General features: G+C 43.2%; 1 long non-coding RNA gene, 1 other non-coding gene and 5 pseudogenes across 2 annotated transcripts; 2 read left to right on the top strand and 5 right to left on the bottom strand.

Moving 5' to 3' along the window:
• Positions 1-1,550: 1,550 nt before the first annotated feature.
• On the bottom strand, positions 1,551-1,729 carry LOC140582619 (U2 spliceosomal RNA; annotated as a pseudogene).
• An 8,179-nt stretch (positions 1,730-9,908) lies between these two features.
• LOC140582610 (U5 spliceosomal RNA) lies at positions 9,909-10,039 on the bottom strand (annotated as a pseudogene).
• Positions 10,040-10,403: 364 nt separating this feature from the next.
• On the bottom strand, positions 10,404-10,595 carry LOC140582554 (U2 spliceosomal RNA). Its single transcript, XR_011985457.1, has one exon. It is a non-coding gene; the product is annotated as a U2 spliceosomal RNA (small nuclear RNA).
• A 731-nt stretch (positions 10,596-11,326) lies between these two features.
• Positions 11,327-14,953, bottom strand: LOC140582389 (uncharacterized). Its single transcript, XR_011985337.1, has 2 exons — positions 14,777-14,953; positions 11,327-14,305 (listed from the first exon to the last, which is right to left on the bottom strand). It is a non-coding gene; the product is annotated as an uncharacterized lncRNA (long non-coding RNA).
• Positions 14,954-19,370: 4,417 nt separating this feature from the next.
• LOC140582630 (U2 spliceosomal RNA) lies at positions 19,371-19,548 on the top strand (annotated as a pseudogene).
• Positions 19,549-24,831: 5,283 nt separating this feature from the next.
• LOC140582495 (U2 spliceosomal RNA) lies at positions 24,832-24,937 on the bottom strand (annotated as a pseudogene).
• LOC140582642 (U2 spliceosomal RNA) lies at positions 24,904-25,041 on the top strand (annotated as a pseudogene).
• Positions 25,042-25,455: the final 414 nt, after the last annotated feature.

A 25,455-nucleotide genomic window follows, 5' to 3' on the forward strand; every position in this document is an offset into this window, starting at 1 on the left:
CTGTAGTCTTGCTTCCCCGTGGCTCTCCCTGGTTTCACCTCTTAGCCCGATTTCACTCTTCCAGCCCCCACTCCAGTCACTCTTGCTTCCCACTTTAGGTTCCCCCTGGCTCCCTCTCCTGGCCCTATTCTTGTTGCACATTGTTTGTCTGGTTGTGTCCTGCCCTGTCTGTCCTGTGCCACCTTTGGTCCTTTTGGTGCCCAATCCCTCCCTTTGTCTCCTTCTTCTGTTTCCTTTGTTGCCACTTGCCCACTGACACCCGCTGTTTGTCTTTTGGTCCCTAGTCTGCATCCCTGTCGGGTTACCTGGCCTGTCATGAGTTGTGTCCTGGCGGTTTGTCTCCCCTGCTGTCCTTGGTTTTGCCCTGGTCTGTGTGTCCCCTTAATGATACCTTTGCACCAGGAGGGCACAGGATTGGGGGGTGTTACTGTCATGGCCTGCCCGTCCTGTCAACCTTACTCTCCAGTTCTCCTCCCTGACGTGGCCCTAATGAGCCACGCTTGGTCTTTATTAGTCTCACCTCATGTTCCTGTCCTTCTGTCAGTCACTACCAGCTGCCTTGTGTTTTCCCATTCCTTAGTTTGGTAAAGTGCCCAGGCCAATGTTCTCCAGTTCTGTCCTTGTCTGTTTGCGTCTCTGTGCCCAAGCCTGCCTGCCAGAAAAGCTCCCCGCAAAGGGGGTTCTGCCCTACAGCTTGCATTCGGGTCCTACTTCCCACCGGTCATGTGACAGAGGAATACAAGGTTAGTGCCAGGCAGAAATTAATAGCCTATCTTTGATTTTGCATTCATTTGGTAACTTGTTGAAGTTATCTGATAGTTCTTTCGATTCCAAAGACATATGATTCTTGCGTGTGCATTATGCATATCCAAAGTTAACGCATGTTGTGTTTATCTTACGCCGTACATGACTCATTGTCGTTATGGACAGTAAGCACTTTATGTCAGTTATCCATTGCTCCTTTTCGTTATGCTATACAGCCGCTTTATACATGTGGAGACTTATATGCACACACATTTTTCACATTCCATTAGTTTCACACATTTTACTGTCATCGTACTTCTCTTCTGATGCCATTTTATTTATTTGTTTGTTTATTTGTAACCTGGTAACTGCACACTGAATCTTCTTATATTTGTACAATGACACCAAATCTTATTTGGTAATCATGAATTACCAAAACCTTAAATACACAAGGATAGATTCAATTATTGCTGAAAAAATCTACGCAGAGATATAAAAATGTAATATTCTCATCAAAATCACATGCACAGCAAAAAATGTAGGCAGTAACTATATACTGCTCTTCCAAAAAAACAACCTTTAGGTTCAAAACGACATCCATCGAGAAAAGAAATATATCCTCCTTGTATCGACAGGAATACTTTATCTGCATTGTAAAATAGCATAAATAATTTATGACAAAACAAAAAGCTTTTAAATTTACTGTACATGATTGTTAGCAAAATCAGAAATGTCAGTGTGGTAAGATCATGTACTTTATATAGTCAGTCAGTCAGTCAGTTCTGCCTTTCAACAACAGGGGGCAGTAGAGGTGCACCGTTCCCGGAAGCACAGCAATACCGGGTCCATGCGTAGAGCGGACGGGGCAAGCCCCACTTCCGGCTCCCTGTTCCAAAAATCCGTTTAATATGTGGTCCCCTCCATAGGGGACGTATCAGATATTAAACTGATAAAACAGATTTTTTTTTTCAGATCCAAATACTTTATTAAACAGTTCTGCACAATTATTTACATCGACACAAACACATTAAAACATATAATAGAAACTGCACTTAAAAAATTGGCACTGTCAACAAGGGAATTAAAAACATTTTCCTACTAAAACAATGATATTCAGAAATAGTCATAATATAACAGGCTGAAATTTTCCCACATCATACAAGTGAATGCCAATACAATAAGACATTACTGAAAATATTTTAAAATAGTATTAAACAAACTATCTGCAGAACCATTCACCATAAAATAAGCAAAAAAAAAAGCAATAAAAGCAACCAATATATTTACACACCATTAAAATGTAAAGTAAACACATATGGCCACTTTTACAATTAAAATGTCATCTCAAATGCATGCTTTTGATGCAAGATGAGCATCCTGGTTTCTTTTTATGAGCCCAAGTTATTTATGGCAAAATTAGGTTTTACAGGGGATCGGTAAATAACATGTTCGTGCAGTCTAGTAACATTCGGGGTGAATCATGGACGATTGATCTGAATTTCAGGACGATCAGTCCACATACGATCAGAATTAATCCACAATTACAACTTCCCAGAATATTATAGTAAAAGGATTAATTCCATGCCACGTGGGTGACGTAATCGTCCGTGAATTCATCCTAATACATGCCCCCATTGTTGTAAGTGGCGTATTCATCCCGCAACCTTCTCTCCAGCTGCAGAATGGAGAATTTCTTCTCCATCCTGCGCTGCTTGCTATACTGCATGGAGAAGGTTTGGATCCTGTCCTTCACACTCTCCCACCATTCGGCCACAGAGGGGAAGGTAGGCTTGTCCTTCTGCCACTCGGAGAAGTGATCTAAAAAAAGGTGTCTAAAATCGCTCTCCTCCAGAATCTGCAGGTTCATTTTCCAATAGCCGCCCCCATATACAGGGGCGTCTATGGAGGCAGTGGCCTCCACTGCCAAGTGGTCAGTGGGCCACTGTGGGGAGAGGGACACCTTTTCAAAAACAACGGGGGGTGAAGCTAAAATGTAGTCGATGCGACTGCTGGCTCCGCGACTATTATGCCAGGTGAAGCCCAGCATGCTGGGGTTGCATGTTTTAAAACCATCCACAAGTTTAAAGGAATGAATAAAATGGCGAAAATGCCCTGAGCTGACATCTTCTCTACCCTCCAACGCGATGTTAAAGTCCCCTCCTAAAATCAAGTGTCGATCTGTGACACACAACGGGGACAACTCCTCAGAGAGAGTTATACGGGACGAGGCCTCCACTGGAGCGTAGATGCATATGGCCCGGAGGCGCTGTCCCCTCCATGTGGCGTCCACTCCCAAAACCCTGCCTTGAAGAGCGGTAAATGAACTTACTTCCTCAAAGGCGCGGTCGCCAAAAAGAATTCCGACGCCTGAGGAGTGGACACCACCTACGCTCCAGTAGGATCTATCCCTCTTCCATTGTCGTGAAAAGAGAGCCTCGTCCCGCTGGTCCCGGAGGTGGACTTCCTGCAGAAAACAAATGCTGAAGGGGAAGATGCCAGCTGATTAAAAACCAACGTGCGTTTTAAAACGTTCCTCAAACCCCTGACATTCAAAGTGACAATATTAAAATTGGCCATGAAATATTAAAATGATCAAATACAATTAAAAACAACAAACTAATTAGACAAAATGTAGATATTAAAGGAATTCAAACAGAAAAAACAGACCATAAGATAAGCCTTTATGCAGATGACGTATTACATTTTCTTAGGAATTCTCCAACCTCTCTTCTGAAGACAATATCACTTATAGATAAGTTCTCATCTATATCAGACTACTCCGTCAACTGGAGCAAATCAACAGTTTTGCCTTTGAATTGTAGTTTCCAAAACACAACTACTACTCCTTTACAGTCAGGTAACCTTAGATACTTAGGCATAAATTTTTCCACCAGACTCTCAGATCTAGTACAGATGAATCATATTCCTTTGTTAAAAAAGGTGGAAGAGGATCTTGTGCAGTGGAAATCTCTACCTATATCACTCATTGGAAGAGTTGCCACCATTAAAATGATGGTCCTGCCTAAAATCAATTACTTGTTCTCAATGATCAATAATAAACTCTCTATGGCTTGGTTTAAATCACTAGACTCAAGCATCTTGTCATTTTTATTGAAGAACAAACCATCACGAATCAGCTTGAAAACTCTGCAAAAAGCCAAAGGTAATGGTGGTCTAGAACTACCAAGTTTCTATCACTACTTCTTAGCCAACAGACTGCAGTATATAACAAACTGGATCAAATCAAGCCCGGTAGATAGTCCATGGCTGGACTTAGAACAAGCAATCTGCGGAGAAGTAAAATTGTCTGATCTGCCTTTTATAAGTGTTTTAAGAGCCTTAGTATTAACACCTCATTAACAGCCTGGTGGGAATTTTTAAAAATAACTAGGTCTCCACTTATCCCCTGCAAATTAACACCCATTTGGAACAATCCAGATATTTGCCGAAAAAAGATAAAATTGAGCTTTCCCTTATGGCATGATAAAGGGATTAGAAATCTTGAACATGTTATGCAAAACGGAAAATTTATTTCATTCGAGGAACTAGTCTCAAAATACGGAATTAGCAACAGTAAATTTCTTGAGTACCAGCAATTCAGGCAAGGTTCAATCTTAATCAGTTTAACTTAGAAATACCTCCATGGGTGCTAGAATTTTTAAATCTTTCTAGCCCCAAATTATTGCAAAAAATGTATAAGTTATTGTCAAAAATGGATGACTCAATTTCCCTCCCAACCTCAAAATGGGAGCAAGATCTATCCATCGATCCAGATCAAAACTTTTGGAAAGAAATATGTTTAAACACCTTCAAAATGACTAAAAACCCCAACTTACAGCTTATACTATACAAAACTCTGCATAGAGCTCATTATACAGGACAAAGGATGTTCCAAATGGGCCTTATACACTCAAACCTATGCACCCACTGCTCAGGTAACTCTGTAGAGAACTACATGCATGCCATATGGTCCTGCACACCGGTGCAGAAGTTCTGGCAAAGGATATGTGAAGATCTATGAATTTGGTTTAATTGCTATATCCCAACCTCACCTACATTGTGCATTTTAGGTGATGCAAGTGTATTAGATATGGAAGAAAATAAAGTGCACATGATCCTTACTGCCTTAGGCATTGCAAAGAAAACTATCTTCATGAACTGGAAATCAAAAAATAATTTATGTGTTACTCAGTATAGAAATTTAATTCTAGACCACATAAGTTTGGAGAGAATGTCTAATTCCCTCCAAAAAAAACAATTGGGCGAATTGGATTCTCTCTGGTCCATTCTGGCCAATTCCATTATGTAGGAGGGGGTGGTCGGCTGTGGTCTCGTCTCCTCATGATTCTGGCGGGTGGTGGGGTTGGGCCCCCGGGCTATGGGCGGCTAGTGGCTTCTTGGAGCTGGGGGGGCTGTGGCTGCCATCCTGTGATGTCTGGGTGTCTGCCCTGGCTGGTGGTGGGGGGGGGCTATTTGTCGTCGAATGAGTGGGTGACTGAGTACGGGCTGCCCTTCGGGGTGGGGGGGGAGGGGGGCTAGCTCTTGGCGTCGGCACTGCTCCGGGATGTTGTCGCCGGGGGTCTCGGGTCCGCTCCTTCCAATGTAACGGTGGGGGGCTGGGGTGCCTACTGAGCCTCAGTGGATTTGTTAATGTAGGCTGTAACAGTCTCTGAGTACTCCTGGAGGTCAGTGGTGTTGTCGTATGTGGCAGCCTGCTTAAACATACTCCAGTCTGTGGTGTTAAAGCAGTCCTGTAAAGCCTCTGAAGACCCTTCCGGCCACACTTGTATCTGCTTCCGAACCGGTTTGGTGACTTTAACAAGCGGTCTGTAAGCAGGCATTAGCATGACAGTAATGTGGTTTGAGGCACCGAGCTGGGGGAGGGGGAAAGCCTTGTAAGCTCCTCTTTGGGTGGTGCAAACAAGGTCCAGTGTGTTATTTCCCCGTGTAGGAAAGTCTATGTGTTGCTGTATTTTGGGAAACACACTCTTTAAGTCTGCATGATTGAAATCCCCAGCCAAGATGAGAAAAGCATCTGGGTGGGCTGTCTGCTGCTCACTGATACATGCTGGTACAGTTCATTCAGTGCCTCCCTCCTGTTGCTGCCATTGGAGGTGGGAGGGATATACACAGCAAACAACAGTATAGCTGTATATTCCCTCGGTAGATAGAACGGCCGGCACTTAATAACCATAAACTCCAACACTGGTGAACAGTATTTGCAGACCGCAACAGCATCGCAGCACCAGGCGTCATTGATGTAAACACAAAGCTCGCCACCGCGGGTCTTACCTCCCGCGACGACAACTCTGTCAGCACGGTAGCATGTTAGCTGGTCAAGCTGAATGCCGCGGTCCGGGACACAGTCACTGAGCCATGTTTCCGTGAACAAAAAAACACAACAGTCCTTTACATTCCTCTGAGATGAACATAGTAGTCGGATGTACTCCAGTTTCTTATCCAATGAGCGTACGTTGGCCAGAACGATGGAGGGGATAGCGGGTTTGTGTGGGCAAGCCACCAGCCTAGCTCGGATATCTCCACTCTTATCCCTCTTCTGCTTTCTCTCACGCCACTTGAGGCACCTCCATTTTGGGCGAGGTGCAGGAGTGGGGGTCGGTGATTGAGTAGGCCTGCGGAGCAGACCCAGATCATTCAGCTCTTCGGCGTCCACAGAGTCTAACTTAAAAAGTTTGTTTCTGCCGATGTTGAGCAAAAATGTTTGGCTATATATGGGCTTAAGAACAGATAAACGCGACAAAGGCGTACAGAAACACTGCAACGTCCAGGACGAAAAACACTGTTTAGTCGGGAGAGAGAGAAGCCGCAGTGTGTGCACGCGTCGCCATTTTGGGAGAGAAAAAAAAATAAAAAAATAAAATTTGACTTCTGAGGTACCACTGTACCCTGTAAATTTTAGAACGTGAAACGGTCGGCTAAGTTGACCTCGAATGGTTCTGCGTGCTCATTGGTTATTGCTACGTATATCTGGAAGCAGAAGCTGTAATTTTTATTTCTCTCGGTCTTGATTTGGGCGATCTTCATTTACTGTTTGTGTTCCATTGCTTTAAATAACGTCTGCAAAGGGTCCTTTCAGTCGCTTGCATGGTTTTCTACACACCTGTCTGGGATGCTTTAAGCGTTCCAGCTTTCGTGTGCGCAAGCCCACTGCACCATCCTTGACTGTTGCAACGGGGGTTGCTATAAATGGCAAAACCCCTGCAAAGGTCGGGAGTGGCATCCACCTCCCCAGTGGACACGGGGATCACCAGCATGCTCCTGTTGCAGCAGAGGCAGGGTCCGAGTGGGCGGCAGTTTGGAAGAAGATTGCAGCTCTCGAAGACAAGGTGGGCCGTTTACGGTCTGAGATCTCCATGCTTGCTGGTGCCCTGACTGACCCACATATATCCCGGAGCAGTTCGGAGACCACTGGGACTCCTGTTGTAGTCTCCACTTCAGCTCCAAGCTGTTTCCCACCCCCTCCTCCTCCTCCACCGCCGCCTCCTCCTCCTCCTCCACCTGCTAGTATCCAGGGCCCCAAGCAGAAGACGAGTCATCGTCAGGGAAGTGGCTCAGGACCCACCAAAGGCCCCAACATGGTGGATGTCCTGGCGGAGCTGCCCTGCGTTAAACTGCGCCCGGTGCTGAGGTCGCCAGGTGGGACGCCAGTGCCAAGGAGGGGACTGACGCAGGGGACGCCCATGCCCTCAGAGGACATTGCTGCCATTTTAGCAGAGGCTCTGAAGAAGAAATTCAAGCAATAGAACCACTCTGATGAGTAGGAGCAGCAGGCCTCTGAGCCCTTAAACTTTTTTTACTTAAATTTTTTATACTTATAACATTTTTATACTTATATCATTTTTATACTTAAGATTTTTATACTTATATACTTTATATACTTAAACTTTATATACTTATACTTTATGTACTTATATACTTTATATGCTTATATTTATATACTTATACTTTGTGTACTGATTCTATATACTTATTAATAAATAATATATTTGTATCACTATTATTTTTAAAAGAGTTGCTGATTTTGTAATACTGCTGCAGCATTCTCCACATGCTAATCACGGCCCCACATCGAATTGGCACTTTGATCTGCCACATATCACTTCACTACCCCCTGTTGAATGTTGCATCGTATGTTGTTAGATATCTCCTAGTAGTAAGTACTTCATTATTAGGCTGCACAATATTGGAAAAGATGTATTTCTGCAATGAGTATTGCAGTATTTATTTAAATTTAAAATGCTTAAAACAAACCAATTTCTCACAAACACATCTATTCATGAGTGATTTAACACTATGTTTGCTAAACCTACGCAAATCTACGTAAAATCCCCTCGGCCCGACCTCGGGTTGAGAGGCCATTAGCTCCATTGTCCTCCTGCTTTTGTTGTGCAAAAACACTAGTTACCTGTGAACCCTGCCACATTTGCATTTCTTTACCCTCACTGCTGCTGGCAAGCTTGCCATGTTGTCCCGAGATAGATTCCTTTCCATCATGAAACACCTTCGATTTGACGACAAGGACACGAGGGCAGAACGGGTGAAAACAGACAGATTTGCGGCGATCTTGGACATCTGGAAATGCTTCACTAGGAACTGTATTGAGAGTTTCACTGCAGGACAACACATCACCGTAGATGAGCAGCTGTTCCCGACCAAGGTTCGTTGTCCATTCACACAGTATATCGCATCCAAGCCGGACAAATCTGGAATCAAGTTCTGGATGGCGATGGATTTGGAGACCAAATACGTCTGCAATGCATCCCCTTACTTGGGAAAGGACCCCAATCGTCAGAAGGGGGAGAGGCTGGCAGAGAATGTGGTCATGAGTCTGATGGAGCCATTTCTGGATGACGGGAGAAATGTCACAACAGACAATTTCTTCACCTCACTGTCGTTGTCACACAGTCTGCTTCAGCGCAAAACCACACTACTGGGCACGATGAATAAAGCTCGTCATGAGCTTCCTCCATCGGCAAAGGACACTGCAGGCCGAGAGAAATTCTGCACGTCAGTGTTTAGAAGCGGCAGTGTCTCCTTGACAATCTACGCGCCAAAAAAAAAGAAAACTGTGTGTCTTCTGAGTTCCTTGCACCGAGACGTGATGATCGGGGATGGTATAAAGAGGAAACCCAACACGATAACAGACTACAACCATATGAAGGTATGTGAATGTGCATATAATTTTATACCAGTGCTACAATGTTTCCTGATATGTACTATACAGGCCTATATCGGGTAGAAAAAAATATACTTATGTCTCTCTCTCTCTCTCTGCTTTTACAGGGTGGTGTAGATGTGTTGGACCAGATGGCACGCAAGTATACAGTACGAACAGCAACACACAGGTGGCCAGTAGCCGTATTTTATAACATGCTGGACCTGGCGGCAGTGAATGCCTATGTTCTGTACAAGGCGTGCACAGGGTGGAAAGGCAAAAGAAGATCATTTCTGAGTCTTCTAGCCATGGAACTCAGTAACCGATTCATGCTGCAAAAGGCAATGGAAGCAGAGAGGGAAGCTTTTGCAGCTGCTGCATCATTTGCTGCTGCTGTGCCAGGAACTGTTCAGACAACTCAGTGCCAGGTACAAGAGAGCTGCAACAGGAATCGCAGCAGATATCTCTGCGCAAAGTGTTGCAAATTCACCTGCGCCAAATGCAGGCACAGAGGTTACTGGGTCTGCAAACGCTGCAAACACTGACTATGAAACCACTGAGATGATGAAGAGGAACTGAGGGACTGAGAATTTTTTTTTACTTCTTTTATTATTATTATTATTATTGATTCTGTTTTCAGTCTATTTTTGACAAATAAAACACTTGTGTTTCTATATTTTGTGAAATTGTGTCTTTCATATTTGTGGGTCAGTCAGAGTGTGGGATATTTTGTATAGATATGGCAAGCTTGCCAGCAGCAGTGGCGGTAAAGAAATGCAAATGTGGCAGGGTTCACAGGTAACTAGTGTTTTTGCGCAACAAAAGCAGGAGGACAATGGAGCTAATGGCCTCTCCACCCGAGGTCGGGCCGAGGGAATTCTCACCAGAAAATAAAAAGCTCAGTATTAAAAGCTCAGTAACTAGTAACTAGCTCAGTAACTAGCTCAGTAACTAGTGTTAAACGGCAAGGATGAAAATGATTAGGATTAGCTCTTGCCAAAATAGGGCTTGTAAACTTTTGTGGTAGTCAGAAATAACCCAAACAACTATGACTATACCCCACGGAAATCTTTAGTAAAAACCGAAAGATTTATACGGGATGAAGAGAGACCCGAGTCGATATGGGGCTGCCGCTTAGCGGGTCGCCGTTAGCCGGGTCTCCGTGACGCCCCCGCTCGGAGTAGAATGCCCAGGGGCTCCTCCCTGTCCTCCCGTCCTCTCAAGAAACAGCAATCATTTAAACAAACATGAGGGAAAATTCAAAAGGCAAAGATGACGTCATGCCTTACCTCGGCACAGCTGTCCACCACACAAACAGCGTGTCACCTTACTTTAAAAAAAGAAAAAGAAAAAGAAAACCGGCAGGAAACGGGGGCCACGCCCCTCCCTCACAGCACATGCGGCTAATTAGCTGGCCATCCAGAGGCACTCAGTCTATTAGTCACCCACTCAGTCAGTTCTGCCTTTCAACAACAGGGGGCAGTAGAGGTGCACCGTTCCTGGAAGCACTGCAATACCGGGTCGATGCGTGGAGCGGACGGGGCAAGCCCCACTTCCGGGTCCCTGTTCCAAAAATCTGTTTAATATGTGGTCCCCTCCATGGGGGACGTATCAAAATAACCTTTTCATACCAAAACAAAATGTAAATCAGCTCAAATACATGAATAATAAATATTATGCTTGTACTACTTATATTAACACATAATCACAATCTATGAGGTTGAAACATTCCTACACTATGCAAACCATGCCAACACAGTACAATAAGACTTTCAAAGATATTATTAAACAAACAGAACTACCTGCAGAACTATTACCAATAAAACAGGAAAAGGGCAATAAGACCAGCAAATACAATTATACACCATTTAAACCTAATTACAATTATATGGTCAATAAAACAATTAAAATGTCACCTTATATGCATGCTATTAAAAAGTTAAGACCTCTAACCCTCTGGAGTCGACGGCATCGTCGGCAATGCCGCGATCTTTCTTGTGTATTTCAGCTCATAACTCGCTGAAATCTTATTATAGAAACATGAAAAAAAATGCTGACTAAATCTTTAATCTGCATTCTTTTCAAAACGTTCATTGTCGCAAGTATTAAACTTTTTAAATCGGCAAAAAAGTAAACCATGTCACCTTACTTTGTTTTACCTGCATCGGGGGTGTGTAGTACCACTGTCACCCGAAGATTGCTATTCACATTCTAAATAGCCACATTAGCGCGTATTCAGATCGCATTCGCATGGTAATTTGATGAACAGCGCAACGGTGAAACGCGATCCAGATACATCCCCTTCAGCGCCATAAAAGGGGGGAGGGATGTGGCCAGGTGACAATGGCTCATTCATACACATGAAAGTTGCTACATATTCAATGAAAGGAGCCAGAAATAGTTACATGAGTTAGGTTTTTCTTATTTATTTATCCAAAGAATGCTCCAGAATAGAATGCTCTCTCCGGGTCGGGGATGGGATCCTTCCGCAAGTGGAGGAGTTTAAGTATCTCGGGGTCTTGTTCACGAGTGGGGGGACGATGGAGCGAGAGGTCGACAGGCGGATCGGTGCGGCGTCCGCAGTGATGCGGGCGCTGCATCGGTCTGTCATGGTGAAGAAGGAGCTGAGCCAAAAGGCGAAGCTCTCGATTTACCAGTCGATCTACGTTCCTACCCTCACCTATGGTCACGAGCTATGGGTAGTGACCGAAAGAACGAGATCGCGAGTGCAAGCGGCCGAAATGAGTTTCCTCCGCAGGGTGGCTGGGCTCTCCCTTAGAGATAGGGTGAGGAGCTCGGTCATTCGGGAGGGACTCGGAGTAGAGCCGCTGCTCCTCCGCATTGAGAGGAGTCAGATGAGGTGGCTCGGGCATCTGATTAGGATGCCTCCTGGACGCCTCCCTGGTGAGGTATTCCGGGCATGTCCCACTGGGAGGAGGCCCCGGGGAAGACCCAGGACACGCTGGAGGGACTATGTCTCTCGGCTGGCCTGGGAACGCCTCGGGATTCCCCCAGAGGAGCTGGATGAAGTGGCCGGGGAGAGGGAAGTCTGGGATTCCCTGCTGAGACTGCTGCCCCCGCGACCCGACCTCGGATAAGCGGGAGAAAATGGATGGATGGATGAATATTGCAACTACACCATTTAGTCATCTTTGTGTAGCCAAGACTTTGGTGATCAGATATCTGGGATCAAAACAAACTGCCATCATTGCTTACAATGTAGTTTTATAATGTTTCTGCAAGTGTTCCAAACTGCATTTTGCCATGTCTATACTTTGAATGTCAAATTACAAACTTCACATAACATATTTACAAAGTACACTAAGATTAAGATGAGTTTGTTGCCAAACCAAACATATAAGAAATAATTTATTTGCCAGGAATTAAGTTTTTGATATTGAATGAAATGTGTGACCATGCCCCAGTTAGTGAAAGTGTGTCCCCTACCCCTAGACTCCAGAGGGTAAAAAAGGAACACATCCGCATGACTTCCAAGCTCTGCACAAGGGTCGGGCTAAAACGGCATCAAACACCTTCCCAAAACACATAAAATCAGTAAGCTTGGGAATAAAATAGGTTAATCGCACAATAAACAGCACAACAGATCAAAATGTTAATAAATATTAATAATGTTAATATCGATGAATAAGTGCTAACAGTGATCAACCAAAACAGTGCTCAGTAAAATCTTTACATGTCAATAAATAAAATCCATACCAAATAAAACACACGCACAGAAAAACAAAGCACACTTACCTAAAACCCGAAGTGTCCTCTGTGTGCTTCAGGAAAATGCATCATGTCAACCCTGTAGGATGGAGTGTCACCACCTAGACGTACCGGGGCAGCTTTCGCCTAGGATCAAGGCAGTTGGATGGATGTGAACTTACCTCAGGGGCCTGCGTGTTTGGGTAGACTGCAGCTTGCCTCTGGGATCAGCATGGTTGGGTGAATGGCTGATTACTGGGAACAATGTGTTTAAGTGGATGGCAGCCTACATCTGGGATCAGGGTGTTTTGGCGGACAGCGGCTTGCCTCTCTGATCAGGGTGCTTGGATGGACAGCAGCTTACCTCTGTGGTTGGGCCGGTTGCGTGTTTGGGAGCTTACCTCTAGGGCCAGGGCGTTTGGTGGACGGCAGCTTACCTCTGGGATCAAGGCGTCTGAGTGGATGAAAGCTTACCTCTATTATCAGGGTGTTTGGGTTTATGTCATCTTAACTCTGGGGTCAAGGCGCTTGGTTGGATGCAGTTGGTTGGATTGGAGCTTTACCTCTGGAATTAGGGCATTTGAGTAGATGACAGCTTAACTCTGTGATCATTGTGTTTGGGTACATGTCAGCTTACCTCTGGGGTCAGAGCGTTTGTGTGTAGGGCAGCTTATCACAGCTAACTATCGATTAGTTTAACTGAATTTATCCAAAAATTATTATTATTTCTATACCTGACAGACAAAATATTGTGACTTACATATAATGTGACATGTTGTTAATGCAACCAGTAATCAGAAGACAGTGTGACATGTGCTGCACACCAGGGCAATTTCAGAATCACTAATCAGATCTGCAGTTAACACCAAGTTATGGTAAACCAAGTGACGCCTATATAATATACATGTATGGAAATCACACAATCCGAAAAATAGTTTCCCGAAATATTAACACAGAGGTATTTCTCACTCACTATAAAACACGATGTAAATTTCCCTGTAGTAATTAATAGATTAACAGACAAAAAACCCAGAGTCACACCAACGAAAACACAACGCAATGCTAGGGCCAACTAGCAAGAACTGGCTAACCAGGTAAAAATTCGCAATGAACTTCTAAATTATCGAAACTCAGTTACATCAATAAGTACATAAGTTACCACGAAACATACATGTATTAGTTTAATAAAGTCTAAGCAGAAATGATCAAAATAAATACGGTTTTGGTTTTGTTTGCCGGAGCTCAAACGTCGGACATCTCCCTTAGTAAAAGGGTGTGGACTCTGGCCGTTGACAACCACGTGCTGCTCGCGCCACACAACGTCGTTGACCGCAGTCTGTCATACTCTCGCGTGTTACGTCTGACTGACACGCGCCGCAATAGTGAGATTTAGCAGTACTAACGTTAAAAAAAGCTCTTACTGACCTCATTTTACTGTATCATATGCGCAGTAATTTATCTTGCTTTCTTAAAATAACCAATAAATTTTGGTGCTACTGCTCTGTTTGAGTCCATGAATTATGTCCTGCATAGAAATGTGTAGTGGCAGAACATTTAAACAACTGGATCGCATTTTAAAACATAATCTTATGTAGACATCACACCTCTCCCGGAAGACTCCCGCAAATGCACCACAGCTCCCTCACACCCCCGAATAATGTGCAGCATCCTGGAAATCTGTCCACACAGAAATAAAAGCAATCAAACGTAGGGAAGTGACCACGTGCCTACAGATCGTATGTTGGGCGTGGCTACGGATCGTCTGTCGCCGCCCCCCAACTTTCACAGCCAGCACCCCCCCCCCTCCCCTTCCCTAAGGTGGGAATTCAGACATCCCAACCTGCAAAAACTCAATTCAGGGAGGTGCCCCCAACCCCCGACAAGGAGAGAGATAACTTCAACAAACTTGATTTCACAGTTTAATTTGTTCATTAATTTCCTCTAGTCAGCGCACTAAATTACGAAGGTCAAAATTATGTATTTTGACAATAATATAAGTAGATTATTTTACCATTTATGCAAATTCCTTAATTATATTCCATTGCTACTTTACAAAAGTCTTTCATGACAGCATTAGCAACTAACCAAGTGTCTAACTAGTGTAGACCTGAATAATACAGCACATGAAATGACACTTGTTAAACTCACCTCAACATGCCTTTTACAATCGTTTAAACCGTCATGGGCAATGCTGAAATCACTGTTGCAAACAGTACAGCCTACTTTAATGTAAAATCAGACAGATTGCTTAACTTGCAGCTGCCCAATTACGCGTACATATTTTATTGCCGCAGATAATTAAGGTAGGTAATACAACGCTGAAGGTTAGAGGTATAGTACGATTACATATGTACAACATGTGGTCATTTCAGTCAGACAAACGTTTAAAATGGAAAACCAGCTTTTACCGGCAATTTCCATAGCACGTCCTAGTCGAAGTACTACACTGCCATCTATTGGACAAGTCAGGTTACTGAATCGTGAAATGTGTCTGTACTGAAATGGATAAAACAAACATAATATCTTCAGTCATGTTTTCTGTTAGGACCACTACAAGAGGATTATCAGTATGAAGGTTTATCAATAAAAATAATTTATTAAAATAAATATTACAGGGCTCTCCCTGAAAATAAGATGCTCTTAGCTTCCAAAGCCAAGGACACATTCTAGTGTTTTTCCAGGAGACTGGACCTAACTAACCTGGGGCCTTATGAAAAACAATCAATCAGTTCATGTTGAAGCTCACAAGGTGTGGAGAACAAGAAACACAAGTAAGGGAGAAAGGCAAGGTGCAAAGCATACACAAGCAGTGTAACGACATATCAGTTACAATGTATGATTAAACATACATCATTTCTCACAGTATGAATAGTGGCCCGTTGCTCCTACTATAGCCTCACACCTCCAGGGTCATGGGTTCAATCTGCACCCCTGCTGTAATAAACAGTGAAGTTATTACAGTAACATGATGTTTATCAGTAAAATAGTACACTCAAAAAAATATTTAGGCCTAATATTTAGGATTTATGTAATTTAATTGCATATAAAATTTCCATGCATTTGGATTACATAGTTTTAAAGAAAGCAAATTAATAAACGTAATATAATGTGTATTCATCAGTTTAATATAAATAAAACAATTACGAATGAGATTTATGTAATTGTGTTATGTCCAATGTTTTTTAAATAGATAATAACTAAGATTATGCATTTACAATACATACAATTTGTTTTAAATTCATATGAACCAGATTTATGTATAAATTTTTAATAAAGATTATATAAAACTCATTAATAAATTCAAAATGTTTAAAATGCATTTATAGAAATTATATTTATGCAATTCTCCCAATGGATCAAATGTAAAAAAAGACAACTGTTTCACATTTTAACCATTTATTGATACTGAAATGCATGTAAAACTACATTAAAAAAACAGAATTAGTAACACTAAGTTAAACACTGTTCAGTCTTTGATTATGTAAAACTTCTCAAAGTGTAAATGAGCAGCTGTGACAAAAACCATGACACTTTTCTCCATTTTTCTATAACAAAAAAATAAAGCAAGCAATTGTAAACAGAACTAAGCAGCGATAAGTCAAATATTAATAAAAGATTGTTCTTAACAACCTTGTTAAACTGGAGGTACACTTAATTGGATTTACTTAATTTAATAGTGGACAGTGGTTGCACACAGATGTTTTGCTTTGGCAGCAACTTGAACAATTGAGTTAAATTAACATAACTTATTCATATTCAATAAACCTGTGTACTTTCTGTTTATACAGTGTGATTGAAACATGTTTTGTTAAAGTAATTTGAGCTCTTGGAACATTTTATTCCTTCTTGATTTTATCACTTTATTCCAACACTATTCAATAACTTTTCCTCCAATACTATTTCGTCACTTAAAAACTACATGTTATTTTCATTTTACATGTTAATATTATATTTGAGTGTCAATTACACAATTTTACAATGGTATTTTTATTTTTCTTTCCCATCAGTATAATTTAGAGCAGCAAAACAACTCTCCCATTTTCCAATGGTTTCAGTTCTAGACAACAGCTGATTTATTTTCAATTTCTAAACCCAAATGAATACAAAATGAATAATGAAGAAAATGACAAAATCCAAGTTACGTTATTTTCTGCAAAATATTTTCATTCATTGTGCGTTATTATTATAATTCACATGTTCCCAACATTTTGATATTTTATGTACACAGCAAATGTGCCAGTGTTAAATTAGCACTGCATGGTGTCTATATGGGTCCACACCATTCAGTGATACATTTAACACTTTACAGTGTGCAGTGAGTGTTCTTTTTACAGTATTAATCTTTATTAACTGTAATAGTGTTCAATTTACACCATAGGGTAAATCAATGAGTCTCCACCTCCACATATCTTATAAAAGGCAGATCAGACAATTTTACTTCTCCGCAGATTGCTTGTTCTAAGTCCAGCCATGGACTATCTACCGGGCTTGATTTGATCCAATTTGTTATATACTGCAGTCTGTTGGCTAAGAAGTAGTGATAGAAACTTGGTAGTTCTAGACCACCATTACCTTTGGCTTTTTGCAGAGTTTTCAAGCTGATTCGTGATGGTTTGTTCTTCAATAAAAATGACAAGATGCTTGAGTCTAGTGATTTAAACCAAGCCATAGAGAGTTTATTATTGATCATTGAGAACAAGTAATTGATTTTAGGCAGGACCATCATTTTAATGGTGGCAACTCTTCCAATGAGTGATATAGGTAGAGATTTCCACTGCACAAGATCCTCTTCCACCTTTTTTAACAAAGGAATATGATTCATCTGTACTAGATCTGAGAGTCTGGTGGAAAAATTTATGCCTAAGTATCTAAGGTTACCTGACTAAAGGAGTAGTAGTTGTGTTTTGGAAACTACAATTCAAAGGCAAAACTGTTGATTTGCTCCAGTTGACGGAGTAGTCTGATATAGATGAGAACTTATCTATAAGTGATATTGTCTTCAGAAGAGAGGTTGGAGAATTCCTAAGAAAATGTAATATGTCATCTGCATAAAGGCTTATCTTATGGTCTGTTTTTTCTGTTTGAATTCCTTTAATATCTACATTTTGTCTAATTAGTTTGTTGTTTTTAATTGTATTTGATCATTTTAATATTTCATGGCCAATTTTAATATTGTCACTTTGAATGTCAGGGGTTTGAGGAACGTTTTAAAACGCACGTTGGTTTTTAATCAGCTGGCATCTTCCCCTTCAGCATTTGTTTTCTGCAGGAAGTCCACCTCCGGGACCAGCGGGACGAGGCTCTCTTTTCACGACAATGGAAGAGGGGTAGATCCTACTGGAGCGTAGGTGGTGTCCACTCCTCAGGCGTCGGGATTCTTTTTGGCGACCGCGCCTTTGAGGAAGTAAGTTCATTTACCGTTCTTCAAGGCAGGGTTTTGGGAGTGGACGCCACATGGAGGGGACAGCGTCTGCGGGCCATATGCATCTACGCTCCAGTGGAAGCCTCGTCCCGTATAACTCTCTCTGAGGAGTTGTCCCCGTTCTGTGTCACAGATCGACACTTGATTTTAGGAGGGGACTTTAACATCGCGTTGGAGGGTAGAGAAGATGTCAGCTCAGGGCATTTTCGCCATTTTATTCGTTCCTTTAAACTTGTGGATGGTTTTAAAACATGCAACCCCAGCATGCTGGGCTTCACCTGGCATAATAGTCGCGGAGCCAGCAGTCGCATCGACTACATTTTAGCTTCACCCCCCGTTGTTTTTGAAAAGGTGTCCTTCTCCCCACAGTGGCCCACTGACCACTTGGCAGTGGAGGCCACTGCCTCCATAGACGCCCCTGTATATGGGGGCGGCTATTGGAAAATTAACCTGCAGATTCTGGAGGAGAGCGATTTTAGACACCTTTTTTTAGATCACTTCTCCGAGTGGCAGAAGGACAAGCCTACCTTCCCCTCTGTGGCCGAATGGTGGGAGAGTGTGAAGGACAGGATCCAAACCTTCTCCATGCAGTATAGCAAGCAGCGCAGGATGGAGAAGAAATTCTCCATTCTGCAGCTGGTGAGAAGGTTGCGGGATGAATACGCCACTTACAACAATGGGGGCATGTATTAGGATGAATTCACGGACGATTACGTCACCCACGTGGCATGGAATTAATCCTTTTACTATAATATTCTGGGAAGTTGTAATTGTGGATTAATTCTGATCGTGTGTGGACTGATCGTCCTGAAATTCAGATCAATTGTCCATGATTCACCCCGAATGTTACTAGACTGCACTATTTACCGATCCCCTGTAAAACCTAATTTTGCCATAAATAACTTGGGCTCGTAAAAAGAAGCCAGGATGCTCATCTTGCATCAAAAGCATGCATTTGAGATGACATTTTAATTGCATAAATGGCCATATGTGTTTACTTAGATTTTAATGGTGTGTAAATATATTGGTTGCTTTTATTGCTTTTTTTTGTGCTTATTTTATGGTGAATGGTTCTGCAGATAGTTTGTTTAATACTATTTAAAAATATTTTTAGTAATGTCTTATTGTATTGGCATTCACTTATATGATATGGGAAAATTTCAGCCTGTTATATTATGACTATTTCTGAATATCATTGTTTTAGTAGGAAAATGTTGTTTTTAATTCCCTTGTTGACAGTGCCAATTTTTTAAGTGCAGTTTCTATTATATGTTTTAATGTGTTTGTGTCGATGTAAATAATTGTGCAGAACTGTTTAATAAAGTATTTGGATCTGAAAAAAAAATCTGTTTTATCAGTTTAATATCTGATACATCCCCTATGGAGGGGACCACATATTAAACGGATTTTTGGAACAGGGAGCCGGAAGTGGGGCTTGCCCCGTCCGCTCCAGGCATGGACCCGGTATTGATGTGCTTCCGGGAACGGTGCACCTCTACTGCCCCCTGTTGTTGAAAGGCAGAACTGACTGACTGACTGACTGACTATATAAAGTACATGATCTTACCACACTGACATTTCTGATTTTGCTAACAATCATGTACAGTAAATTTAAAAGCTTTTAAGAAGATTCAGTGTGCAGTTACCAGGTTACAAATAAACAAACAAATAAATAAAATGGCATCAGAAGAGAAGTACGATGACAGTAAAATGTGTGAAACTAGTGGAATCTGAAAAATGTGTGTGCATATAAGTCTCCACATGTATAAAGCGGCTGTATAGCATAACAAAAAGGAGCAATGGATAACTGACATAAAGTGCTTACTGTCCATAACGACAATGAGTCATGTACGGCGTAAGATAAACACAACATGCGTTAACTTTGGATATGCATAATGCACACACAAGAATCATATGTCTTTGGAATCGAGAGAACTATCAGATAACTTCAACAAGTTACCAAATGGATGCAAAATCAAAGATAGGCTATTAATTTCTGCCTGGCACTAACCTTGTATTCCTCTGTCACATGACCGGTGGGAAGTAGGACCCAAATGCAAGCTGTAGGGCAGAACCCCCTTTGCGGGGAGCTTTTCTGGCAGGCAGGCTTGGGCACAGAGACGCAAACAGACAAGGACAGAACTGGAGAACATTGGCCTGGGCACTTTACCAAACTAAGGAATGGGAAAACACAAGGCAGCTGGTAGTGACTGACAGAAGGACAGGAACATGAGGTGAGACTAATGGCGCTTTTCCACTGCATAGTACGGCACAGCACGGTTCAGTACAGCTCACCTTGGTTTGGCTCAGTTCGGCTCGGTTTGCGTTTCAACTGCAGTTTAGTGCCGCTTTAGAGTGGGCGGGATTATTCACATGTCGTTATAGTTGCGCCGCCTCTACTGCCGTGACATCATCGTAAACGCGCCACAAACAAACACACAACAATGGAGCATATCGACGGAATGGTGTTCTTCATTCTCGGCATGTGGATGTTTTTAACAGCAAGGCGAAGGAGTTTGTTTTAAAAGAGGCTGATGGCAGCCAAAGAAAACACAGCTAAAAAAACTAAGAGAGTTTTCACTTTTTGGTAACGGTTCGGCGCGCTTGGAACCTTGGCTGAGATGGTACTAAAAAAAGGACCAGGTACCGGGTACTGTTCCCAGTGGAAAACCCCTCAAAAGTGAGCTGAACTGAACCGTGTCGTGCCGTACTATGCAGTGGAAAAGCGCCATAATAAAGACCAAGCGTGGCTCATTAGGGCCACGTCAGGGAGGAGAACTGGAGAGTAAGGTTGACAGGACGGGCAGGCCATGACAGTAACACCCCCCCACCCCCCAATCCTGTGCCCTCCTGGTGCAAAGGTATCATTAAGGGGACACACAGACCAGGGCAAAACCAAGGACAGCAGGGGAGACAAACCGCCAGGACACAACTCATGACAGGCCAGGTAACCCGACAGGGATGCAGACTAGGGACCAAAAGACAAACAGCGGGTGTCAGTGGGCAAGTGGCAACAAAGGAAACAGAAGAAGGAGACAAAGGGAGGGATTGGGCACCAAAAGGACCAAAGGTGGCACAGGACAGACAGGGCAGGACACAACCAGACAAACAATGTGCAACAAGAATAGGGCCAGGAGAGGGAGTCAGGGGGAACCTAAAGTGGGAAGCAAGAGTGACTGGAGTGGGGGCTGGAAGAGTGAAATCGGGCTAAGAGGTGAAACCAGGGAGAGCCACGGGGAAGCAAGACTACAGATCAAGCTCCGAGGTGCCGCCGAAGGGTCGCGGCCAGGGGGGCCTTCGGAGTCCTGTCTGGGTCTGTAGAAGGACGAGCTCCTCTCGTCTGCGCCAGCCGAGGGAAGAACAGCATCGGTAGACGGCGAGGGGTCGGCAGAGCCGGAGGGCATCGAGGAGCAGGCAGGACAGGAACCGGACCACACCGTGGACCCTGCAGAACAAAAGCAAAGGCCAGTACCAGTGCCGGAGGAAACCGCAGGTGGTTCCTTTCGGGAACCAATGGATGGGGTCCCCCGAAAAGACCCCCTTGGACCGAGCTGGGGTCAGGCGGTAAGTCTGGGTAGCATACCCCAGATCTTTCCTCCTGGAGCCGAACCCCCGACCAGTTTTCCGTTGACCCTGCCGTTGTCACGGCGATAACCTCCTCGGCTGGGGAAACTCTGGTCACGGGGCTGACACCACGGACTGGGACTCAGGGCAAGAACTGGAGGGTCCCACTCCATGTCCTCCGGGCCGCCTGTGCCTTAATCCATACTAAATGTAATTAAACAGAATGAAGCTTAAAAGAATAAAATGGTAAAGAGAAGAAAATTTAATGTGTAAGTTTCAAAAAACGGGCTCTTACTTTTATTCAGATGTTTGCAGGCGTTGTGACTCTGTGATGAATGGTGACGTATGAGATCCTGAGAATGGGCTACGCCTCCAAGGGTGAGTGGCAGGTGGCATTTCCCAGGAATTACAGGCTGGAGATGTCTGAGGAGCTCTCCTGGAGTGAAGACAAAAGAGAAGAAGGGAACAAGCAGAGGGTGTGGGGAGAAAAAGACTGCAGATCCAGTTACAGGTGAATTGTACAAATGCCCTTGAAGTCTTGGTCCATGAGGGATCCAATTTTTAATTAAAAAAAAAAAGGACAATAAATTATTTAAAAATAGAGTTTTCATTTATATCTGTCTAGGAGTTAAAACACATAAAATCAATTAACTTACCTGGTGATTTTGGAACTTCTGACCCCAAATCAAAATAATATAGATTATAACTAAATGCATCGTTTTATTTGGGAAAAAGGGATAAATTAAATAAAAGGTTAAATTTGGAATCTAAAACAAAAACAGCAATTTCACATCAGGAATAAATATCATTTCAAGGGTCTTCAGTACATTTTTCCTGTGTCTGCTCCCTTTACACGTAGAGAGTGATATAAACATGTACCAATATGTTAGACTGACTGAAATGAAACAGAGAAAACGTAAAATAAAGAAGTAAGGAAAATAGAGGTTAAAATGCACGGTAATTTGTCATATTGGCGCAAATGCACATAAAAAATGTACAACCGATTGCTGCATGTATCGCTTTTAAAGGTTAATGCGTACTTGTGAACCAGTTATGTCCATCACTGCGTACATAGCTAACAGAAAGTCAAAACGCATTGCTGTGCTCTAGAACTTGTGAAGTAACTTGCGTGCCTGCTAGCGGCATTCCAGTTCATTTCAAAAGGCATGCACAAGCAGTGCCATCTTGTGGTTTGTCATATATGGCAGATAGGCATGTTGCTGGCCACCCTAAACGAGGACCCAGCATGATGTTGGCCACTGCTGCTGGGCTGCTGTCACAGTTGGTGATTTTTGCTACCTGACTCGACGGTGATCTCAGCCATGGTCCATCTCCTGACCCCCATTATATTTTGTGAATGTAAACCCGTTTAAGTTCACTGCTGCACAGTGGGAAGCAAGTGATCAACCCTGGCGTGTACTGACAACGTAAAATTCGAATAATACTTATCGATGTCAAATATGTGTATCTACATGCAACTAACCAACTATTCAATCAGACTCAGGATGTGCAACAATACCATGCCCATTTACAAAACAATACTCATATACTTTAGTTTGTGTTCACTAAAGGGGGGGGCGAGGCCATTGAAGCACCATGCTTGCATTAGTTATAGGACAGACATGTGATCGTGTTAAATCCCCAAAACACAAAAATAACATAACGCTACAGTCACCACATCCTGTCAGCTGGATGGAAGGATACTTTTTTTTTTCAAACACTGGGAAAGTTGGCCGGTGAAACAAAACTGGACACAGACAGAAAAGAACCCCACAACTCTCCTCACTGATCTGTCACTCAAAGGTCAACCCCCCCCCCCCACACACACACACACACACAGGACCATAGCTCAGCCAAGGCTGGTGATGTTGGAACGGCCACCGGGGGGCGCCACTATGCGGTGGCCAGGGCGCCTAGGGACATTGTCGTCAGCTTGGGGACCTGAAAGGCAGCAACAGACTAATTTCAGAAAGGGCTTCAACTGGATGTGTGCAGTGATCATTTTCCATATAGAATTTAAATGTTTTAAGGTCCTTCCAGCAAAAATGAACTACAAATAAACTACAAATTTACCTCAAAATGGCAATTCCATGGCAATTATGGATGTTCAGTTGTTAATAATAAAAATATATGTTTATTTATACTCAAAGCTTCATAAAACCACACGGGCAAGATTATACGCTGATCCTGGCTCTGCAGAGGACGGCAAAATAGCGCATTGATATTTGTACTCATGCACCAAATTTATCGACCCATGAAATGAAAGAAGAGTTAATCATGTGGAAGAGAAGAGAGGAAGAGACAGGTAGATTGTAGAAGACGTCATGCAGAGAACCACTGACACGTATGGGTATGAACTTGAAGAGGAGCCCCAGGTTTGGGATGAGAAACAGACACGAAACACCGGAAGGGAAAAAGAGGATGGCCACCAGGTGCAGAATGGCCTGCAGAATGCAGGAAATACCCCAAGAAGCCATGCAAAGGATCCACTCCTTACTCAGAAGTCAACTTGGCCAATACCCAATCAAACCCATACCCAAAATTTTCAGCATCAAAGAACTCTTAATTCTCCTTCACTGTCTTTTAGCCCTCAGTCTCTCCCTGGCTCCTTCCTGCCCTGGTACCTCATCTATCACCAAGGAGTTTACAGCCTACAGGAATGTCCATCATCATGACACATCGAAGCAATAGCGGTTAACCTCACAAACCTATAGCTGATGTGTGCTTGTTATGTTTGCTTGTATTTGTGTTACCCTCCAACTGCTGAGAGTCCGGCCCTGGAAATATATAAGATGATGCAGGTGAGGTCAGGGCAAGGTGCTAGGAGACATCAGTGTCAATACAAGTACAGACAATCGTCATTGTGGGGTCCCTTGCTCCCCAACATGCTGGGGAACCAATAAAAAGGAAGAAGGCATGGACTCTGCCCAATTAAAGACCTTATTGCATGTGTGTAGGAAACCAAATTTCTCTGGGCTCCGCGTGTATCACGGTTACATATGAAGCACACATGTGTTTAAACTTAAAAAAAATCAGGATGAAAGGTGCCTTATTCCCTTTTGCACAGTCATGATACATTTCTGTAATCACATCTCGTCAGCAAGGGGGTATCTCACGCCCCGAAAATTAATATGAATAATTTCTGTTTTTCACCATTTTACTTCAGGTGCTCCGGTTCGATAAGCAGACCCTGTCTCACTCAGTCACCCACTCAGTCAGTCAGTCTGAGTCAGTCCGTTTAATATGTGGTCCCCTCCATGGGGGACGTATCAGATATTAAACTGATACTACACTTGATCTTAGCCAAAAGGCCGAGAAGCCTTTTATTAGATGGATTTTTGGAACAGGGAGCCGGAAGTGGGGCTTGTCCCGTCCGCTCCACGCATCGACCCGGTATTGCAGTGCTTCCGGGAACGGTGCACCTCTACTGCCCCCTGTTGTTGAAAGGCAGAACTGACTGAGTGGGTGACTAATAGACTGAGTGCCTCTGGATGGCCAGCTAATTAGCTGCATGTGCTGTGAGGGAGGGGCCCTGTCCGTGCACAGCCCCCGTTTCCTGCTGTTTTTCTCTTTTATTTTTTTTTTAAAGGAAGGTGACACGCTGTCGTTTTGGTAAGGAATGACGCCATCTTTGCCTTTTGAATTTTCCCTCATGTTTGTTTAAATGATTGCTGTTTTTTGAGAGGACAGGAGGACAGGGAGGAGTCTGGGCCCCGAGGCTGGCGGCTGCGACATCCCTGGGCATTCTACTCCGAGCGGGGGGCGTCACGGAGGCCCGGCTAACGGCGACCCGCTAAGCGGCGGCCCCATATCGACTCGGGTCTCTCTTCGGTCTTCAGGA

This window comes from Paramormyrops kingsleyae, chromosome 24 (assembly GCF_048594095.1).
Source record: "Paramormyrops kingsleyae isolate MSU_618 chromosome 24, PKINGS_0.4, whole genome shotgun sequence".
NCBI classification, from domain to species: Eukaryota; Metazoa; Chordata; class Actinopteri; order Osteoglossiformes; family Mormyridae; genus Paramormyrops; species Paramormyrops kingsleyae.